The sequence below is a fragment of the Camellia sinensis genome, unplaced genomic scaffold (assembly GCF_055761805.1).
Source record: "Camellia sinensis isolate YWXY unplaced genomic scaffold, ASM5576180v1 Unanchor1, whole genome shotgun sequence".
Classification (NCBI taxonomy): domain Eukaryota; kingdom Viridiplantae; phylum Streptophyta; class Magnoliopsida; order Ericales; family Theaceae; genus Camellia; species Camellia sinensis.
Window position 1 is genome coordinate 8727015 of NW_028128987.1, and position 6561 is coordinate 8733575.

Sequence of the window (6561 nt, forward strand, 5' to 3'; positions counted from 1 at the left end):
ACTATCATCGCCAATAACCTCCTCCACCAACCACTTCTGGCCACCATCTCTTTAATTGCTATCCACTTACCATTGATACCGACTACCTTCTATCGGTGATAACCATATTTGGCCACCACCATTTGTTGAAAACCATGATGGTAACCATCTTAGCCTACCAACTTTTGTTGAAAATCACTTTCAACTATCACTTTAGGCAGCCAATCAGCCACCATCTCCAATCACCAACAATCATTGTCGACCACCACTTTTCGTAGCCATCAACCATTTTTGACTGTTGCCAACTACCTTTTGCTAATGGTAACTGTTAGCAGGTATTTTAATATTATAATGTGTTATAGGTTGGTTTTTCTTTTCTTTCTCTCCAAGTCTCTTCGAGTCTTCATCAAGTCCACCAATTCTTATCCTCTCCAAGACTTCCAAGGTAAGTTTCAAAAGTCTTGGTCTTGGTCCACCAAGACTTATCCTTTTCAAGTCCACCATGCTTATCCATCCAAGTCCTCATCCGTTTTATATCCACCAAGGAACCTCCAAGCCTTATCTCCTATATATTTGAGCTAATGTCCTATCTTGGTGCAAGGGAGAAAAAGTTTTGGTTGTATTGTTATGTCTTGAGTGAGATTATCAAGCAAATAAAAAGGGTGTGTGTGATAAAGCTTTGGGTTCAACCAATTGTGCAGTATTGGTGAATCATATGACTTAGTCGGGCTGTTGTATCCTGGGGGGGACAAGTCAAGGTTTTTTATGCTGCACCGGTGTGAGGCTTTATCTAACCGCAGAGGGCTTGAATCTCCTTAAAGAGAGCGAATTTCCCGCGCCTCAGCCCTTATATTAGTTATTGTAACTTTTATTATTTGTATTTTCTGGTGTGTTATCTGTAATTATCACCAACAATTTTAAGGAGATTCAAATAGCAAAGATTCATGGAGCCAGTACTGGAGAAGCCCAACGAGAATACCAGTGATCTCAACAAGCCCTTCCGGTTCAAGGGAGCTCATTTCAAGAGATGGAAAGGCAAGGTGCTTTTCTACCTCAGTCTCCTCAAGGTGGCGTATATCCTAACTGAGAAAAATGCGAACAAAGTCTCCACTGAAGAGATGACCGACAAGGAGTATGCTGCTCATCTTGAAAAAATCGAAAAATACAACACAGATGAGTATAAATGTCGATACTATCTTTTGAATTGTCTTTCAGATCAATTTTATGATTATTATGATATTACTTATACCACTGCCAAGAAAATTTGGAAAGCCTTGCAGAATAAATATGACACTGAAGAGGCAGGCGCTAAAAAATATGCTGCAAGCCGCTTTTTCCGCTATCAAATGATAGATGGAAAATCAGTGGTGGAGCAAGTTCAAGATTTTCAGATGCTAGTGGCTGAAGTTAGATTCGAAGGCATCAAAATTGGAGACAATCTTGTTGTAGCAGGTATTGTTGACAAACTTCCATCATCTTGGAGGGAATTCCAAAAGGCAATGCATCACAAGCAAAAAGAAATGTCCTTGGAGACTCTGATCACACGGATTCGGGTGGAGGAGGAAGCACGAGGACAAAATGCGCTTGTGACACAAGAACATTCCACTGCAAAGGTAAATTTAACGTCTGGAAATACTTTACCTAAAGGTCAATTTCATAAAAATAGTCACTTGAAGCCAGTTAAGAAAATTTGGAAAAATACTGGAAGGCCACAAAATAAAAATTACCTCAGGCAAAAGAAATAGAACCAAGAACCCCCTTCACAAGATCTGACAAATGTGACATGTTTTGTGTGTGGCAAAAGTGGGCATATTGCTCGAACTTGCAAATTTCGGAAACAACAGTCTCGACCACAGGATAATGTTACTGAGGAACCATTTGTGGCTATGATCACAGATATTTTTATGGTTCAATTTGTGGAAGGGTGGTGGGCAGACTCTGGTGCCAATAGGCATGTCTGCTATAATAAATATTGGTTCAAAGATTTCACTCCTTTTAATGAGGAGATGACTGTTATGCTTGGTGACTCAAGTTTAAGCAAGGTGCTCGGGTGTGGGGATGTTGAGCTGAATTTTATATCTGGACTGTGCTTGTTTTAAAAGATGTGTTGTACACACCGTCCGCGAGGAAAAATTTGATGTCAAGTTATTTGCTTAACAAAGCTGGTTTCAAGCAGACTATTGAATCTAACCAATATGTAATCACTAAAAAAGGCATATTTGTGGGGAAAGGGTATGCCTTTGATGGAATGTTTAAATTAAATGTTGAGAATAAGAAACCACATGTTTCTGTTTACATGATGTCTTCTATGAATTTTTGGCATACTCGTCTGTGTCATATTAATAGCCGATATGTAGGAGTGATGAGTAGTTTAGGATTTATTCCCAGACTAACAAATAAGTTTGAGAAATGTGAAGTTTGCAGTCAAACAAAAATAACTAAAAGGCCTCATAAAAGTGTGGTGAGAAATACTGAATTGTTAGAATTAATTCATACTGATTTATGTGAATTTGAAGGAATTTTAACACGTGGTGAAAATAGATATTTTATCACTTTTATTAATGATTTTTCAAAATACACTTATGTATATTTGTTGAAAAATAAAAGTGATGTTTTTGAAAAATTTAAAAAATTCCTTCTTGAAGTTAAAAATCAATTCGGTAAAAAGATTAAAAGATATAGAAGTGATAGAGGCCGGGAGTATGAATCTTTTGGATTCAACTCATTTGCTCAGTCTTTGGGAATAATCCATGAAATTACTCCACCATATTTACCTGCATCGAATGGTGTAGCAGAAATAAAAAATAGAACTTTAACTGATTTAACAAATGCTATGCTAATTGAAACAGGTGCTCCTTCAAATTTGTGGGGAGAAGCAATTTTAACTGCATGTTATGTCATGAATAGAGTGCCACATAAAAAAACAAAAATTACACCTTTTGAGTTGTAGAAAGGGCATAAGCCAAATTTGAGATATTTGAGGGTTTGGGGTTGTCTAGCTTTTGTTAGACTTGTGGACCCTAAAAGACCCAAATCAAGTGTAAAAGCTACCACTTGTGCTTTTCTTGGATATGCAACAAATAGTACAGCCTATAGATTTTTTGATATAGAAAACAAAATAATTTTTGAATCAGGTGATGCAATTTTTCATGAAGAAAAATTTCCTTTTAAATCTAAAAATGATGGGGTCAAAATTATCAAGAAAATATTTTATCTGAAACTGGTTCCTCTACTCCTCTTTTACAAAACCAAGACATTGTAGTTTTTGAACCTAGAAGGAGTAAAAGAGCCAAATTAAAAAAAGATTTTGGCCCTGATTATCATGTTTTTAATGTGGAGGAAACTCCATTAACTTTACAAGAAGCTTTGGCATCTCCTGACTCTGTTTTTTGGAACGAGGCTGTAAATGATGAGATGGAATCATTATTATCCAATAAAACTTGGGTATTAGTAGATTTACCACCAGGTTGTAAAACTATTGGCTGTAAATGGGTTTTGAGAAAAAAACTTAAACCGGATGGAACTATTGATAAATAGAAAGCAAGGCTTGTTGCAAAAGGTTTTAAACAACAAGCTGATCTTGACTTTTTTGATACATTTTCTCCGGTTACTAGAGTTATATCCATTAGATTATTAATTGCAGTGGCTACAATTCATGATCTAAAAATTCATCAAATGAATGTTAAAACAGTTTTTTTAAATGGAGACCTGGGTGAAGAAATCTATATGGACCAACCTGAGGGTTTTGTGGAACCCGGTCAAGAAAGCAAAGTGTGCAAGCTAGTTAAATCCCTATATGGCTTAAAATAGGCCTCTAAACAGTGGCATGAGAAATTTGATTCTTGTATGATTGAGAATGGCTATAAAACGACTGAATGTGATAAATGCATTTACTATAAATCTGAAGAGAATTCACATGTCATTATTAGCCTCTATGTGGATGATCTACTTATATTTGGCTCTAATTTGCATATCATCGTGGAAACTAAAAATATGTTTAGTAGCCATTTTGATATGAAAGATCTTGGTAAGGCTAATTATATTTTGGGAATGAAAATTACCAAAACTATTGATGGTATATTTCTTCATTAGTCGCATTATGTTGAGAAAAATTTGAGAAAACATAATTTTTATAACTGCAAGCATGTTCTTACTACTTTTGATCCTCATGTGCGTTTATTTCCTATTGAAAATGATGAGGATGTAATTAATCAAAAAGAATATGCTAGTATGATTGGTAGCTTGCGTTATGCGACTGACTGTACTAGACCTGACATTGCATATGCAGTTGGAGTACTTAGCAGGTTTACTAGCAAGCCTGGCAGTGATCACTGGCTAGCCATTGAGCGGATTATGAAATATTTATCTGGTACCACAAAATATGGCTTGTTTTATAATAAGTATCCTGCAATACTTGAAGGTTACAGTGATGCTGTAGACGTCCCCGAACGTCCCGGGAGGAAAATCCCGATTTGTTCATTTGGGCTCCCTACAGTCCGGACTCAAATTGTCACGGTTCTTAATCTGATCTCACAATGTGCAACGTGAGATTGATAAATCACCAAAGAGTCCAAATCTGGCAAATCGTTTTGGAAAATAGATTTTTGTAAAGAAGTGTCAAACATGGACTGCTTTGCCAGATACAGAGTCGCCACCTAATATTTATTTTGGGGGAATTTAGGAAACCCCGACTCATTGCCTAAGGCCACGTATCCAACATCACCAAAGTTGCCTCGGCTCAGGAACTTAGGTACGATTGGGGAAGGTTAGCTATGAGCACCCCCGCTCGCCCGATCAAAGATCGGCCTCTACTAACCATGATATTGAGTTTTGAAATGGTTATGTGTTCTTATTCCGGTTTATTAGCCTAGAATTACTATGTGATGCGCACAGCATACAAGTATAGACTGGATCGCCTGAATTGGAACAAAACATTTCATGTTTGTTTTGAAAATGGTTTGCCACTCGCAAGTAGGCTAAAATGCAGGTTTTGCCACCCTCGAGTGGGCTTAGAAAAGATGGTTTTGCCACTATCTAGTGGACTTAAAACTCATAGTTAATGCATTGTTCCAATTTAGATAATCCAACCTTCACCCATAGGCACTCAGGCAGATATATCACATAAGCACATAGCCTTATGGTAAGCATGCTATCATGGCAGTCACTCACACACATGCAAGGATGCTAAAGTATAAACACTTACTGAGTACTCCGAGCCAAAACAGAAACTAGTTAGTAATCAATGCATGATCCTAGTTCATGTTAAGATGGCTAATGCAACACATGCAAAATGTAACTAGAAATAGGCTCGGCTATCCTAAGAATGGCATATGAGATACTACAACTAACACGTATTCAACTTGGAATGGAAATACAATGCAGTTAGTATGATGCGCTGAACCCGGTGCATGCAATACAGATGAATGATGCAAACATGCAAGCATAAGTATGCTAATTGAAACATGCCCTAATCTAACCATCATAAGCTGGTAAATAAAAGAGAGAAAGACGTGGGGTTGGAAGACATGCATCACACACACGCACGCTTATTACATAATTTGCCCTCACTCGAAGGGTCTGAATAAATAATACAGAATTAACTAATTAACTAGTTGACTAACTAATTAATTAATTACAAAACTTCTAATTAATCAACAAATTAATTACAAAAAGAAGGTGGCCGCAGCCCTGCCTCGGAATGATGGGATGATGCATGCTCGATTTGCCGCGCCCGGAAACTCGGTACCATGCCATTGTTGCCTCTATTTACACTGCCTTGCTCCTCTGAAAGATATGAAAGTTTCCAGATCTACTTTGAACTTCCTCCTGAATGTCTTGGATTTCCACCGGCCAGAACAAAATTTCACCGGCCATGGGAATGGGATTATCGGCCAAATCTTGTGTCATCAGCTGGACAATGATGGCCGGTCGGCACAAAAAGTGGTCGACCAGCAATTTCTATCTGCAGAGCCCTATTTTGACAGCAGCTGAGGACAGACAGTGCATGGTATGAAATTTTCAAAGCAATGTGTGCAAGGCCACTCTCCCAATCATGCTATAGACTCAAGGGAGTATGGCCCTCGATACTCGGGCCACCAATCACGTACTTCGATGCATGGTGGCCAAAGGCACTAAGTTTGCAACTCAATGTAAATGCATGCAACAAAACAAATGAGTGCTAACGCCCTATCATGTTAAGATCAAGGGGATTGGCGACCGAAGAGTGAGACGTGTTTCGTCACTTTAAGTATGAACACGCCTCATTCCTCATGCTCGATTTGACACCCCAAACCAAGCAAAAATGCAATGCATGTGTGAAATGTGACTCAAGTATGCACATGAGGCTAAAGTACCAAAACATGACAAATGTAAAGTGACCTATAATGCAAGTATGCAATGTGCCAAACATGCGATGCAAACATGATGTGCAACTAGCTAAGCAACAATGCAAACATGCAAAGATGATATAATGCAAACATGAGACCAAAGTAATGCAACATGTCAAAACAGGCAATGGTGGACTTAAACAAAAATGGGAGGCGTCAGGCATGCCCCAAAATAGTGGCCATAGATGATGCATAA